We start from the raw sequence: 17211 nt of genomic DNA, 5'->3' as shown, positions 1-17211 counted from the left end.
GCCTCCTACATGGAGAACAGGTGTGCGTAGTTTGAGGTTGGAAAACAGTTGGTGCTTATACAAAAGTAAAAGGCAGCCGGCATAGCTGGAGTGCACGGACGGCGGGAGAACAGCTAGGATGTGGCTTCATAATTGTTTTGGAGCCAGTACCTGAGTGTGCCTGAGGGATCTGTGCACTGGCTGTGAAGCACCACACTGGATGAGGAGTAGGAATTCGTTCCAGCCCATCTGTGTGTCTCGCTTTGGGGCCGGCTTCCCTCAGTTTGCTGAGTAAGAAATGGGCACAATGGTATTCACTCCATAAAAGAGATGAGCCATAGTACAATACCCCTGAGATGCCTTAAAGTCCTAGGGAAGAAAAAGAATTGTATAAATCCATCCATTCTGGCCATTCTTCAAAAGTCCTGCAGGTTAGTAACACATGAAACAAAAAACAAACGAAACGGCTATCCTTTGCATTTACCTGGTTCCAGTCTTGCTGGGGGAGTAAAAGATGTAGAGCCTCGTCTCATTTATCCCAGAGCATGACTAAGAAATGATAAAAGGTGGATCATTACAGATGAGGCAGCCAAGTAGCTGAGAGGTTAAGCCACCTCCCAAGGTCACGCTTCGAGCCGGTGAGAGGCTGGGGCAGAAGACAGTCTTCCTGCCTCTTGGTCCACTGCCAGAAACATTAAAGCCAGACCAGGGAGGAATCGCTCTTCTCCATAATTGGGAATACCACCGAGAGCTAATTTCTCCCCACCAGGTCCACAGAGTGGAGTAGAGCACTTGACCTAGCCTTGTAGGAGGTGTGTGTGTGAGGGGAGGGTTGGTCATGCAGATCGTGAAAACAAGCAGCTAGCCGTCCTGTTTCCATTGCTCCGGGATGCCCCTGTCCACCACCAGACAGAGAAAGAGCTCCAATCAAGGCTGGAAGAACTGGCCTGCAACACATCCACTCAGGGCTGTCAGTAATTGGGTTTTACAGACGCCCAGATTCCGAGGCGATAGCTTAGTGCCTCTCCATCGATTTAACTATCATTTCAGGTTCATAGCTCGCAGCTCGAAACCGGCCTACCTAAAACCCCACATTATGATGCTTCCCTTCTTTAGGACACTGCATTCCATTAGGGAAACCAAAATACTTAGAGCAGGGCTTGATGGATGAGCCTGACATTATTATCTCAGTGAACAGTTACAGGGCCATCCTATTAGAGGGGACACCCCAGTACACGTGTAGGATTTTGTAGACAAGATTTGCGGAATGTGGGGAAGGTCTGGGAAGATAGAGGGTAGGCCAGCAAGCCCAGGCATCCAACCCTTTATGGCGCGTCCACGTTTACCCTCAGAAGCCCTGAGGGAATTGTGCTTCAGAGAGAGACCTTTTTCTGACCTAATTTCAGAGTCCAAAAAATTAAAATGAATTACTGACCAAGAATGTATTAAGTGACTATCTAGATCCTAGATTGGACAATGGAGTGGATACATGATAGATAGATAGATAGATAGATAGATAGATAGATAGATAGATAGATAGATAATCAATAGTCATGGCAGCCTGTGCTCATTTCCAACTAAATGATACCACGAGTAAGTGTGTAGGGCAGATTTGTCAAATTGGTGGCTCTTTCCCTTCCCTCACCCATGAAGAATATCTCCAATTACTCATGGTATCTTTTAGGATACCATACCGAAAAGGTATGCTGAAGTCCTAACCTCTGGTACCTGTGAATGTGCTCTTCACAGATGTAATCAAGTTAAGATGCAGGCATTCGGGTGGGTTCTCATCTGATGACTGGTGTTCTTAGAAAGAGAGGGAGGTTTGGATACAGACACACACAGAGAGGGCAGTGCCATGTGAAAATACAGACACGGGGGGAGACACCCAAGTGAGGACGGAGGCAGAGATTAAGGTAATGCAGCCACGAGCCGAGGGACACTGGGGCCCCCAGAAGTGGAAGAGGCAGGAAGGACCCTTTTCTAGAGGTTTCAGAAGGAGCATGGACCTGTAGTCCTGCCCACACCTTAATTCTGGACTCGTGGCCTCCAGAACTGTGAGAGAATAAATCTCTGCTGTCTCAAGCAACATAGATTGTGGTGCTTTGTTCAGGCTCCCTAGGAAACGAGCACGGCATTGTTCACAGCCCAGGTCAGCTCTCAGCATCGTCCTCGAGGTGGTGCTCCCGGTGAGCCCTGCCGCCTTGATCCACATTGGTGCTGGAGGTGAAATCTATTTCCTATCCCTGGTCCAGGAGTTCACAGGGTGGTCAAACGAGGCACCGTGATAGGGTGGGATGAGCATGGCTTCCAACGATGGGAAAACTAGATGGAGGAGTTGGGGTGTGTGGTAAGGTGGTATTTTGAGACAGCCCGATTTTCATCCACTTCCATCTTCTGTCCATGGACATCTTATTTGATCCTGGACATTGATAAGGTCACCTGAGGGCAGCTTTGTAGACATCTGCTTTGCAGACACCCAGTGGAGCGCGCGTGCACACACACACGCACACACACACACACACACACAGTATATCTATTCTAGGCATGCTCATTAGCAGCTAACTTTAATCATCCTTAACACTTGCATCTCAAATACCAAATACTTTGGTGTGCGCTGTCTATGAACACACACCCAAAATAGTTCTGGGTAGATAAACACAGAGCCAAGAGGCTGGCTGATTGCAATGTGAGTCGAGTGAAGTCACTGCCTCCACAATCCCTTCAGTGTAGCGAGGCAGGAATCGTAACACAGGAGATCAATAAATAACTGCCCTGAACCACCCCGAGCCAGCGGTGCAGGCAGCTGACCACTGTCAGCGGGAAAGCGGACATGCTCCCAGGATGTGTCTGCTGAGGGTCTGAGCTGTGGCTGAAACCCGCTGCTGTTTATACCCCACCCGACCCCCAGGATGCCGTAGCTCTTGCAGTTAGGTATTCTGTGGCTGCAAACTTGCATCATGTAAAGAGTTGATGAACATCAGTGAAAAGGGGACGTTGACAGTGTCTTTCCACCATCTGCCTCTCTTACTCCTGAGTTCCCAAGTATATGATGATGCTGGCTGTTGACTCAATTCATTCATCATGACAAAGATAAAAGAAAACAAAAAAGAATTATAGGAGTGTGCCGCCCTCTCTCCACCCACCACTCACCATAGAAAGGGCCCAGTATCATTTTGTAGTGGGTTGGATGGTGCCCCCCCCACCGCACCCCAAAAAAGGTATGTTCATAATCTGAACCCTGGAGCCTGTGATTGGGACCTCATTTAGAAAAAGGGTCTTTGTAGATGTAATTAAGTTAAATATCTTGAAATGGGACCAGCCTGGATTATGTGGGTGGGTCTTAAATCCAATGACAAAAGTTTTTATGAGACACATGGGAGAGACCATGTGAAGATGGAGGCCAGGGTTGGAGTTGTGCAGCCACAAGCTTAGGAATGCTAACAGCCACCAGGAGTGGAAGAGGCAACGAAAAGGAGCCCCCTGGAGACTCGGGGGGGACCATGGCCCTGCCGACACCTTAATTGTGGACTTCTGGCCTCCAGAACTGAGAGAGTACATTCCTGTTGTTTCAAGCCACCAAATTTGTGGCAATTTGTTTTGGCAGCCCTGGGAAAGTAATATACATTTTTTTATTGCATTAATGGAAAAGTGGGCCATGTAAGAAGAAAAACATTGGAGTCGCCAGTGGATTTACATAACAACAAGTCTCATTTATTGAGCACTTACCATGTGCCAGGTACAGAGTCGAGTTAGAGTGACAGGAGTAAACTTGAACCCACCAGGTATGACCTTGGTTGTGCTGCCCACCAGCTACCCTGTACGTGTAGGAAAGAGTAGAAGCTGTATTTGGAAAGGGATATCGGAGGGGAATGAGAAAAGTTAGATCTGAAGGAGAGTTCGGGGGAGTTTGAGAGATTCGGGGGCTAGCTGTCACGGAGGTGAGATATCCAAGTTCCAAAGATTTGCATTCCATTATAAGTGGGACTTTTTTTCCCTCTTTCTATTCCTTGAGAAATTTGGCAGATTTAAATTGCTCTCCAGTTAAATTTTGTTTTTTTGTTTTTATGACATGACACTGTGCTAACACTTGCACATGTGGTACCTGTGTTTTATCCGGGTTACTTTCCCCCTCAGTTGACAGCCATTCGTTGAGCTCCAGCTTATCTGCGCTCAGTGCCGGGCCCACTTGCAGATGAATGAGAAGCAGGCACTGCCTTGGGAGGGCTCAGCTCCTGAGGTGGGCTGGTCCAGCAGACAGAAGTCCTGGAGTTTGGATGTCATTCTGTGGGCAGTGGGAGTTTTTATGCCGGAGGGTGAAGTTGAGAGAAAGTGAGAATGGGCGCTGTATCCTCCACACTGCCGAACCTCTGAACCTCCCCCCGCTCTGACCTGCAGCGGCCATTAGCTAAAATAAACTGATCCTGACTAAACTTCTGAGAATCAAAGTTACCATTAAGGTAACGCAGTCCAATTTTAAAATGTTTTCTCTAGGCTTTTTTGGGGGGGAGAGAGGGAGGAACAGAGTGGGAAATGGGGTGTGGAGTGATGTTAGCTGGCTTTCTCCAAATCTTATCACCTCGATGGTCTCTGCTGAGTCCGGCTGTCAGGTCAGCCCTGGCTGTCAGGTCAGCCCTGGCTCTCAGAAAACATTTGACAATATGGACAAAACGAGGTCCTATTCCACTTTGACTCAGTGGCATCACGTCTGATGTGGCTTTGCAGCTGTATGGTGAGGATTCCTGAGGAGGACACGGGCCTTGGTCAGGAATCATTAATATCTCTGAAAACCCTTGGGAAGATTACCTAGGAGGCTGTCGTGCTTTCTCCCGGTCAGTTGGGCACAGCCAGGTTTTCTGTAGGGTCGGAGAAGGTTGTCCATTGTCCAGCTGAGCGCCAGATGAAGAAGTGGGCCATCCTGTAGAGGCCATATTATATGAAAACAACAGATATCTAAGCACTGGACTCATGCTTGGGTCTGAGACTGCAGGATGGGCCCAGATTCGTACCGGGAGAACGGCAGATGAAGCCTTGCCAGGCACTTATTCTCTTTTCTATTTATTACTGTTATTATTATTATTATTATTATTATTATTACTTCTACTACTACTACTTCTACTATTACTATTCTGCTGAGTCCCTCTGGTTGAATTTACATGACATAATTGTGTCCATTATTGGACTACACTATAGTGTAAATTTTCCTTGAAAGTGTTCACCTTTCAATATGAGAGTCACAGCCTTCTGGCTGCTGAAACAAGGAAGGCTTAGGGAAATCAGAGCAGTTTTCGTCTCTGATCCTCTCTCAGAATAAAATTTGGCCAGCTTAATGGTCCATGTGGCTCTGCCGAGGGATTGCAATCTCCCAGCCAAGTTGGGTCTTGTCCACAGTGATCTGGAAGCCAATTTTCGGAATAAATCACAAAATTATTCCAGAGTTGGTGTATTTACTCAGAATCTCATCTCCTAGTGAATGCATACACAATAGTCGTGGACATACTTGATATTTTGCAGTATTTCAGATAGTGTGGCATTTCCCAAAGTGTGCTCTGGGGAACACCACGGTGGTGGGGGGTTCTGTGGGAAAATAGTTTCCTGGGCTGAATAAGCCTGGCCCCACCTGCTCTTGGCCGTACCTCCGCACATCAGCGGAGTCTAAAGTAAACGCATCTGGGTAACCGGGTGTCATGCAGCGTTGGCCGGATTTGGTTGCCTGTGCAGTCATCCTATTTGCTGCACTTTGGGGACCAGAAGCAGACAGGAGAAGTGAGACAAGAGGCAGCCAGCCCCACACCAGGTTTCCTGGGGAAGGTGGAAGGGAACAAGGTGGATGTTTTGGTGACCTGACCTGGATGGGACTTGTTACTGTTTCACCTGCACAGCGCACAAAATCCCCCTGCGTCCTGTCAGGTGCAGTAGTAAAAAACCTGGCAGCGGAGGTGGTTGGCCTGGAGTTTGAATCCTGGCTTGGCCACCTACATATTACCCTGTGGATGAAGCTTAAGTGCAGGGAGCCACACACAAAAGGCCACATATTGTATGATTCCATTTATATGAAATATCTAGGCTAGGCCAATCCGTAGAGACAGAAAGCAGATTGGTGGTTGTGAGGGGTGAAGAGGTGGTGGGAAGAGGGGGAGACACTTCTTCATGGATATGGGGTTTTGTATTGGACTGACGGAAACGTTTTGGAACTAGGCAGTGGTGTGATCACACGACACTATAAATGTACTAACTGCCACTGAATTATCCGCTTTACAATGGTTGATTTTATCTTACATGAGTTTCACCTCAAAAATAAAAAATTATCGTACATTGGAAGAAGGAAATGAATGTACTTCAACTACAATTAATTTTTTTTTTAATTAATTTTATTGGGGTGACAATTGTTAGTAAATTTACATAGATTTCAGGTGTACAATTCTGTATTACATCGTCTATAAATCCCATTGCGTGTTCACCACCCAGAGTCAGTTCTCCTTCCATCACCATATATTTGATCCCCTTTACCCTCATCACCCACCCCCCACCCCCTTACCCTCTGGTAACCACTAAATTATTGTCTGTGTCTATGAGTTTTTCAACTACAATTAATTTAAGGACAAATATGCAGTCAGTCCTAGCACAGAAGGAGCACGAACAGGGGGAGCATGGACACGGGAAAGCTGAAGCTTGTACCTAGGAAATGCGGCACTGTGTTATTCTTTAAGAGTCGAGGCATGTCCTTAACGGCCGAGTCCGGCAGAGTCTGCGTCTTGCCCTCCTTTGTTTTTCTCCCCCTGCAGCCAGCTCAGTGCTTAAGAAATACTTGTTGAGTTCAGCTCAGCCCGGCTCAGCCTGGCTCAATTAATTGAGTTAAGGCGAGCTGAGTCGTACTGAATGCTCCAGCTGGCTGGCCTGGAGGAGATCCAACTTGAAGATGTTAAAAATCACACTAATTCAGTAAGCTCCTGCAAGGTAACCTAAGCCATGAGACCGTGTGCCGTTCTTTACCTGACTTACCCGCGTTCCGCTGGCACCTTATGAGCCGTGCCCACTGCGTCATACAATAGTTCTCTCCCTGGAATCCCCTGTGTGTGTGTTTGCTGAAGACACCAGGCAAGAAAGTGTAGGAGAGAAGTAAAAAGGAAAACACAACGATCCCCAGGCTCCCCTGGAAGCCCCTGGGGGTGGAAGGAAGGGCCTGAAGAAAGCAGAGAACTTTCTGGGGGTCTGTGTACAGGTGCTGCGACAACCTACACCTGCTTTGTACAAAGCACGCATCGTGCATCTGGTGTAATGATGGAACTCAGAGCTCATTCTCTAGACGCCTCTAGACGCCGATTGCCTGAGCTTGAAACTGGCTGAGGAACTGGGAGAAATTGGCTCATCTCTCTTGCATCTTCGTTTCCTCACCTGTGAAATGGGGATAATAATAATACCTACTATATGGGGTTATTGGGAGGGTTCAGTGAAACAGGATCTATCAAGCGCTTAGCACGCAGTTCGGGGAACAATGTAAGCATTCAGAAAAGGTTAGCTATGATGATTGGCAGGGACTGGTGCTGCACAAAGGTGTGTATGAAGAGCTGGTAGGGCTGGTGCAGCTTTGCCGATACGGGAGGACAGAGCCGAACAGTTGTTTGTAAACATCCTGAGTGGGGAGCACGTGGCTGAGTCATCGAAGTTCCCCTGGAATGGTGATGTCAGCGCCTAATACGAAGAGGGATTTGCAGGAAGCTGGCTGTTTTTCTCCATTTTGGCAGGATCCTGCCTACTGAGTCCCCAGCAGCTGCCTGCCCGGGTGCAAGGAACCCTAAGAGTTGAAAAAAGCTGCATGAATGTTTCCTCTTTCTGCTCTGGGAAGCTTAAGGTCTGCATGCTTGGCTAATACGTCAGGGATGAAAGGCAGGGTCTGTGCCCGCAGATGTCTAACCTACCTGCAAGGCCGCAGTGGGAAGGGCAGGACACCAGCATCCAGAGGCGTGATTTTCAGACTCGCTGTGCACTGCGTACGTGGCCTTGGTCAAGTTCCTATGTCTTTCTGAGCTATTGTTCCTCATTTGTGAATGGGGTGAGAGGGCAAGGGTTGCAAATTTTTAAGTTTTAAAAATATGAGGAGCTGTTTGTTTTAAATAAAAGTATAAAAGGGAAGTGAATATACAAACAGACACAAGAATTGCTGTATGGTTGAAATGGGGGGGGGGGGTCCTATAGCCACAGCCACTGAGCTTCTGTCACCTGCCCTTCTTGCTTCTCAGCACTGTCTTCCTCCCCCAGCAGCTCCCAAGATGCATGTTTTGAAAACTTCCAACTAGAATAAATTCATGGGGCAAAGATGGGTCTAGAGTCCCAGGATGAGATGGAGCATGAGCGGGTCCCTGAGGTGGTCTCCAGCAGCATGGAGAAGTAGAGGGCAGACCTGAGTGCAGACCTGTCTGCCCCTTACTGGCAGTGTGACATGGGAGTATAGGACATCAGGTCTTTCTGCCCGCCCAGCATCCATTCCTCCTCCTTCTGCAAAGAGCACCCCAATATTATTTGGGGAACTTCTTACTCTCACTCGGTGCATGTGATTTGGGTAGGCTTCGGCAGTGAGCATGTGATTGGGCAATAAGACCATTCCACTCCCCTCACTAGTCATTGGTTTAGCAATGGGCAGCTGAACCTATCAGAGCCCATCACACCTACCCCTGGGATTTTACTGAGGCAACCAGGAGAGATTTGACTCTAGGAAGATGTGGAAACATCTGGAAAACAGGTGGAGAGAGCCCATTTAAAAATGAAACCAGTGCAGAGAAAGCAGAGCCAGAAAGATGGAGAGAGGCAGATTCCTGAAAAGTTAACTGAGGGCCTGGATCCCGCCATGCCTGAAGCGGACAAACCCTTGCTTTTCAGTCAAATACTCCAGTCCATTTTTGGTCTGGCTCCAGTCCACGTAAGTGAGAAGGTTGTCACTTTGCAACTGAAACCTCATGACTAATACACAAGGGCAAGTTATTTAACCCCTTTAAGTTTCGGTTTTCTCATCTGCTAAGTGTCTCAAAAAATCTATAAACCTTACCTTTAAGTGGATCTATAAACACATATATTCTATCACAGCGGCAGCAGCAAGGCATTAGCAAGAGTGGTATTTTGAATATTTATTAGTTCTATGGAAAGCAAAACAAGGGTTGGTTAATACAGTCCACTTTATTCTCCAAATGAGGGTGGGGGGAGCAATAGACAAATACATAAATGTTCATTACAAATGGGAGTGGAGAAAGCAAGAGGCCACAGTGTTAACGGGAAAATGCCATGGGGACTGCAGTGAGATCTTGATTTCGGATTTTTCAATGAAATGGGAGAGAATCTCTGTAGGGGGCTAAGGTCCCTACAATTCTACAGATGATGCTGAGTCCCAGGAAGACCCCTTCAGTCATTTAAGCCCCCAGGCTCTTGAGACCAGGGAAAATCTAGGGGAATAGTTGAGAGGGATTTATCTTACAGCAGAAGATTCGCAGGCCCCAGCTCTACAACTGTAGGTGAGTTCCCGACAAGCCATAGCACTTCCACTTCGTGTGCATGGCCACGTCCTCCCTGGACAGACAGACTGGCCTTTTGTGGCCCCAAGGAAGGGTTCCTGGGGACTGCCATCTTAGAACACTATTGTGGTCTGCTCAGAAATCCTTGAAATTGAAAGCCCCCAGCTCCCTTTGTCACAGCCATCGCACATAAATATCACCAGGGGGGATTTCCCACGGAATTTTTTGCAACCACTCAAATGTTTCATTTCCCATTGTTTGCCAGCCCCTCTCGGAGCCTCAACTGTCAAAGCAGCAGCAAACACAGGCTGCTTTCCCCCCCAGGATCCCACAGCACTCGCTCTCACTTCCCCTCCATGTTGGGAAGCTGGAGTTGGCAGGATATGATCCGCTCGGCCAGGGAATAAGGTCTGTTAGTCAACTAGTGAAGCAAGTCAGCAGAGGGAATACCCACTCCACCCAGCCCACTCTGCTGGGGAGGCACGGCTGCGTGCCATCCCCCTGGTTATTATAATCATAATCATAGCAACTAATAATTATATTTATAGAAAGAAATCCCTTCCACAAATCCAAGGCACTTGACCGAAATATACGACACAGCTGTTAATTTTTTTTGCTTTTTAAAATATGAGCTCGAATCATTTTTTTTTCCTGACCCAGCATGTTTTAGTGGAGTTCTAAGTTGTATCCCATACATATGTGTTTAGAAAAGATCACCTTTATTGATCGATTGAAAACTTCCGTTTTAGGCAAGTACTGCACTGGGCTTTTTGAAGACCCAAATACGAATAAAGTGTAGCTGCTTGTCCACAAGGAACCCGTGGTTTAGGGAGGTGTAGAGCTTTTAAGGTAACATGGGATACAAGAGTAACTGGGAATTTATTTGGGGGAATGTAGGTTTGAGGGGTCAGTAGAAACAGCTAGCAGACACATCTGTGATCTGTTATCAGCTGGCACTGAGTGTGGGTAGTACACATAACCCAGGTACCCACACAAGGCTGGGCCCGTGTGAAACAGCTTGATTCTGTGAAGCTAAGGAAAAGTGAAGATATCCGTAAACATCCTTTCACTAGGGCCTACTGTCTGCATGACAGAGATCGCCCTAGTAATGCCTTCCTTCATATAGCCAATCATTCATTCATCCATTAAAGCCACAAATATTTACTGATTTCGTTAGGATGTGCCAAGTAGAGGCTATAGGCTGAGGATACGGAGATGACCAAAGTCAGTCTGGTACCTTTCCTCCTAGAGTTTCCATCCCAGCGGGGCAGACAACCTTTAAACAAATGCCTACATCAAATAATAAATATGTGAAATGATAAAGAACTATCAAATGTACCTATGAGAATCTGTCTGCCCCTCATTTACTGGCCTCCCACTTTATGCCAAGCGCTGTGAGGCTACAAATTTGGGTCACCGCCTTGTGCAGCAAAACCCTGAGAACCTACCGGAACTCCTGACAGAAAGAGATCGGACAGCGGTGACAACTGTACTTTTGTGGCACTTTTTACACCCATGGGCACTCTGGATCCCGCCAGCAGAGCTGGGGCAGGCAGTTTAGGAGTTATTCTCTTCACTTCTCCTGGGAGGGACCCAAGGCTTGGAGAGGGGAAGGGACTCGGCTGTCTGAGATCACATAGCTAGAAAGGCGAGGATGGCTATGCCGGTTATTACAAGGACAGAAAAGGAAGCAGAGCGACGTAAGCCATTTTATTTTCCCATAGTCACACTATGTGTCTGTATAAAGGGGGAAAAAATGCAAAACTCCACCCAGAAGAGAAACAAGATCTTGAGGCAGACAACTCTCAGTAGAGGTTGGGGAGATTTTACCACGGCATGAATCCCAATTCACATCTTTTCCCACAGAGCCTTTCTTCTCTGCCTCTGAATGAGTGGGTCTTAGTCTGGCCAGAGCGAGATCTGAAGTCACCAGAACTATCATTTGTCAACACTGATAACCCAGACATCACAATATCCCTGTAAGGGGCCTAGTAAAACTCCCATTTTCCAGATGAGGAGGTTGACTCTGGCCACACACAAGTAGAGGGTAGCAGAACTAGAATTCTAACTCCGTCCATCTGATTCCGGGACCTGTGGAGCTTCTGATACTCAGAGCTGCCTCCCGGGGAGGGGTGGGGGTGGTGGCGGCGGTGGCGCTAGGCGTGCAGGCCGCTGGGAGAGGTGACCTGGGGAGACCGCCCAGGGGCTGCGGCTGTCGCGCTGCCCGCGAAGCAGACCCAGCCCGCCCAGTTTTTAATAAGGTGGCATCCCTGACAGACACTCTTGTCCTTTTCCTGTGCTGGCCATCGTAACACAATAAATAAAGTCTTAGAGTAACGTGACCTGAGCCAGGCAGTAAATGATGGCACTGTCAGTTGTACACGACTGTTGAAACAAACACAGACTGTAATCATCGTGCTGTACGGGGAGAAAGACATTTGGCAAATGAGATTCCATTTTCACATTGGTTTGTGCTGAGCATATAAATTTCCTGCGGGCCGGCCAGCGTTGGGGATGTGTAATTGATTGCCTGCATTATAATAAACAAGCCGTGACAGGTGATCATTCATCATATTCCGCTGAACGTTCCAGCACACCAGAAAACGGAGGAAGAGAGGGACCGCGGCCGCGCGGGGCGAGGAGAGGCGTCGCCGGGGGGAGGGGCGGGGTTCGGAGAGCCCGAGTGTTCCCGACGGACCGGAGGCCGGGGAAGGGGCGGGGGGGGGGGGGGGGGGGGGGAGCCGCGGAGCGGGCTCGGGAAAGTGAAAGCAATTACTGTAATTCTTTTGATTATCTAATTTGTTCTCTCTGGTCTCGGTTAGAGGACCCTCCCCCCCACCCCACTCCCACATAGGAGGTCCCCCTCGGGGACTTGGGAAGGCACAGAGAATGCTCCTCCCAAGACCGTGGGGCGGAAGGGGGAAAGGCTGGGTGGGGGAGGGGATGCGTCTCGTTGTAACCCGAGTAGCTCCATTCGGGAAAACCTCGGGAGAAGGGGGTGTGTGTGTGTGTGTGTGTGTGTGTGTGTGTGTGTGTGTAGGACTCAGCTTCTCTTTTGCACTGATACCTCTAATCAGATGCACAGAAACCAGTCCCTTTAAATAAAAAAATATTTAAAGGGCGTTTTAAAAAAAAATCAAGTGAAAAGTTCCTTTTATTGGCGAAAAGGACGGAATCCAAGTTGGCATAGGACCTGGTTCCAGAAGCCTGTCAGACACTGCTCTCATTCCTCCCGCGTGTCCCCGCCCAGCCTCTTTCTGCCCTTGGCCCGGGGCTGGGGGTCGAACGGGAGCTGTTTGGGAAGCACCCTCCTCTCCAGGCGCTTCCACCTAGACTGACACGGGGCGGAAGCACATTGGCATATGAAGGGCAGAAAGACAAATGAAGAGCTCTTCAGCCAGCACGCGCATTAAATAAGTACTTACATTATGCAAAAGTCAAGGCCCTCAACAAGGGGGTGGGTGAAGAGCAGGAACAGGGAGGGATTCGACTCAGACTAGTCTCCCCAGTTTTCACCCTGCCCGTCCCCAGCCCTCCCATCCCCTGCGGGGTACCAAATGCTTGGCGCTAATGGGAGCCTCGGACTCGGGGAGCTGGGCGTTGAGGGCGTGGCCCGCGCTAACATCGGGGGCAGGGCCTGGGTGGGGCTTATCCGGGGGCGGGGCCCGCGCTGAAGGGGGCGGGGCAAGTACCAAAGAAAGACGGTAACGTGAAGGGTGACTTTGCTTCTCATCTCACACGGCTTCCTAGAGTCCTCCGCCTTTTTATCATCGCCTTAACAACTGTAATGTATTACCTTCTAGAGTACGGTAAAGTCACCGCGTTTCGAGACTCTGTTCAAAAGGCCCTTCTAAAATATGTGACCTCGGGCCCAGCGGCATGGGCTGCTTCCTTGGGTGATCTGTGCTGTCTCTGAAAGATTAACAAGTCATCTGAGTCAATCCCAGGAGACAGCTAGGACAGGTGTTGTCCTCATACGCTTATTTCTTCCCATCTCCACACAACAACATATGAAAGTAGGTCTAAGGGTTCCCATTTTACAGGGGGAGAAAGTGAGGCAAAAAAAATGAAGCTACTTGCTCAAGGTCTGGCAGGGAAAAGAATTTAAAAATACTGAACCCAAGACTCTTCTTCCAGTATGCTTTCCAGCATCCTTATGAGGGCACACACTTTCTGCCTCCAAGACCCGTAAATGACAAGTACACAAAGGTAGGACGTGTGATCAAAAAATATGGTGGACGTTTAAATTTAAAAAAAATTATTATAGTGAAAGACACGTTGCCCTTCATCCTCCTCAGAATACTCCGCGTCACATCGTTCTCGCCACTTCCATCGGAAGCAGTTCCGGAAGTCCTCTTTCGTGAGTGTCCTTTACTTCATCCTCCATCATGACAATGCTCCCTGTCACATATCACTTCTGGTATGTGGCAATTTCTGTCAAATAAAAACATTATGATCCTCATCCACCTTGTTCACCGGATCTGGCACCATGTGACCTCTGGCTCTTCCCCAAAGTCAAAAGGACCATGAAAGGAGAACATTTGGAATCTATTCAGGGCATTGAGGCAGCCACGATAGCACAACTAACAACACTCACGAAAGAGGACTTTCAGAACTGCTTCAGAAAGTGGCAAGAACTTTGGGATAAGTGTGTTCCAAGCAAGAGAGATTATTATTATTTTTTTAGATTTTTTTTATTGGGGAAGGGGAACAGGACTTTATTGGGAAACAGTGTGTACTTCCAGGCCTTTTTTCCAAGTCAAGTTGTTGTCCTTTCAGTCTTAGTTGTGGAGGGTGCCGTTCAGCTTCATGTTGTTGTCCTTTCAGTCTTAGTTGTGGAGGGCGCAGCTCAGCTCCAGGTCCAGTTGCTGTTCCAATTTTTCCACATCCATACCAACATTTGTTATTTTCTATTTCTTTATGGCCATCCCAGCGGGTGTGCCTAGCTCCATCTTTTAGTTCTCTCCTCCTCGCTCTTAATCATGTGCCCTTTCACATCCTCAAATATACCACTTTCTCTTAAAAGGGTCCTTTCAAGATAGAGTGACTTCTGCCTTCCGTCATCTCCACACTAGGTCAGGTCCCCCATGTCAACGCAGCTCAGTCCCACAGCCTTCCTTTCATAGCTCCCAACTCAGTTGTAAATTTATATTTCCTTGTGTGATTACTGATTAATGTCCAGCTTCTTGAACAGACAACGACCTCCCCCAGAAAAGGGGCGATTCTGCTTTTGTCGTCGACTGTATCCTGCACACTTAGCACAGTCCCAGATAAAGTCTAGGTGCTCAATGCATATTTGGTGAAGGATGATGACCAGTGAACAAGATCCGAGTTTGGGTCCTACCTCCTTATGAATTTCCCTTTTCCTTTGTCCACTGCTCAACGAAGTTAGGAGGCCTCAGTAAAGTAGGAAATGGAAAACCCGCTCTGTCCGTAAGGAATCTGGAGGCTGACGGCGTTCTGGCTGCAGATTAAGACTCACTAACGTCTCTCTTTGGAGCCATGGTGATTCTGGCACGGGATTCTGAGCCTTGTGTGGGGATTGTCAATTCTGCCCTGCAGTGCTGCTGAAGGTTTAGGGACCTGAAACATGTTGGCTGGGTGTAAGTGTGACCCCAGCATGACAGCGTGATGATCCCTGTGTTTGCTGAGCCATCACGTTTTATGTAATAACAGTGACCACAACAACTGCACTGCTCCCCATTCCGAGTCGTTCTTAAGGTCAGATCTGTGGGATGGTGTGAGACAAAAAGACCTTATAAACTAGAAAGTAGTGGTGTATTCTCTGTGTTTATAGCTCCGCTCCTGCATGCGGGAGCTGAAAATAGAGGATTAAAAATTCATGCAGCTACTTTCCTCCAAGGAACTCCAAATGCTTCCAACAGTCTTTATCCTTGTGAAGTCATTAGCAGTTGGATATCACCATGCCCATCTCGAAGACAGGGAAACAGAGGCCCAGAGACAGGAGGCAGCTTGTCCAGGGCCCCCCACCCCCCAAATGGGGGAGCAGCAGGCTCAGGCAAAGAGCCCCCTCCCACCTATCTGTCTAGCCCATGCCCTCTCCATTAGCTTGATTAGAACAATTGATTTATTCATTCTTAGTGGTTGAGAGGGGGGAAGAAACCAACATGCCATTTGTGTGATATAAATATCTCTGGAAAAAGCTGAAAAACATTGTGTCATACATATTTTCTTAATACCACAGTTAATCACACATGTCCAAGTACACAGTTCCATCAGCCGAGGGTGGGGAGTGGGGGGAAATGGGGCAGAGTCGGGGGAGGGGGACTCAGGAGAGATTTAGTTCCAGAATCCTCAGTCCCAGCGAAAGACACACCAGTGGGTTTTTTTGTTGGTTGGTTGGTTGGTTGGTTGGTTGGTTGGTTGGTTGGTTGGTTGAGCAAATTGCCTTTAGAGAACCCCCTGGAGGCCTCACAGGCTTGGTGTTGGGCTGGAACATCAGTAGGGAGGGAAGCAAAAGTGCCCGGGTGCCTTTTGAACTGGTCGATTCCCAAAGAAAAAGATGGGCATTGTCATTTTTGCACTCAACACGTTCCCTGGATTCACAGAACGATTTGGATCTCAACGTGGTGTCTCCCGCCTTCCGCCCGCCCCCCATCATCAAAAAGCCTCTAATCCCAATGATTCTATGGTTAGGAATTTAGCCCAAGGAAATAATTGAAGATGTGTAAAGAGGTTTAGTGACAGGGTATTCCTCACAACATATAAACTATGGTGAAAAAGGAGAAACAACCATCCAGAGACAATTGATGAGTAAATGATGTAGTTCATCCCCTAAAACCCTGCTCAGATTTTAAAAGAAAAAAGACTGGAAGGATATAAACCCAGACGGTCCCTGAGTTTGTCTTTGGGTGTGGAGATACGGGTAATTTTTTTCTTTCCTGTAGTAAGTTCTTGTTTGGGAGTGATCTTTTTAAAACCAACTTACGTTTGCTGGACTCGAACAGACATGTAGTGAAATCCCTAAGATTTAGAAGTCAGTAATGGAATAGGAAGGTCACGTAGGTCAGGGCCTGGAGGTGAGTCAGGGTCTGGGGGGAAAGCAGCCTGAATGGACTGGGAGGTTCCAGATGCCGAGTGCTGAGAAATGTGGTGGATGTGTGGCTTGTGGACGCACTGTGTATCGTTCGAAAGCCAAGGGGAGGAAAGTAGCTTGGATGTGCCAGGCAATTGGGAGCCACGGGAGATTCTTGAGAAAGAAAAGACACAGGCAGTTTCCAGTCTGACCAAGAAGAGGTAGTCCGAGAAGGGAATGAGCTGGGAGTGAATCTGATGGTGTCATAATACTTCTATGGAAGGATCCCATTTCACTGGCTCTGTGGGCGAAGGATTTTAGAGAATCATAGAACTCTAAAGAAGTCTTGCGATTGCTTTCATTTACTAGATAAGACAACTGCAGCTTAAAGAGCTAAACACATTGTTCCTAGACACACAGCAAGATGGTGGCCAAGTTGGGACTGACAACTAAGGGTCCTTATTCCTAGCTGTAGCCCCAGCCCACCTCTTTGCTGCTTGATCCCAGTTCTGAAATGCTAACCACATGTACAACTTCTGAGAAGAACTGAGACCCTGGTGTACTTCCTGGAGTTCTGCCTCAAACCCCATCTTTCCATCTATCCATCCATCCATCCATCCATCCATCCATCCATCCATCCATCCATCCATCTATCTGACACTTACTAAGCACCTATTAGGAGACAGACATAGT

The sequence above is a fragment of the Rhinolophus hipposideros genome (assembly GCF_964194185.1).
Source record: "Rhinolophus hipposideros genome assembly, chromosome: 24".
NCBI classification, from domain to species: domain Eukaryota; kingdom Metazoa; phylum Chordata; class Mammalia; order Chiroptera; family Rhinolophidae; genus Rhinolophus; species Rhinolophus hipposideros.
The sequence above is the reverse complement of the archived record's forward strand: the minus strand, read 5'-3'. Positions refer to the sequence as shown.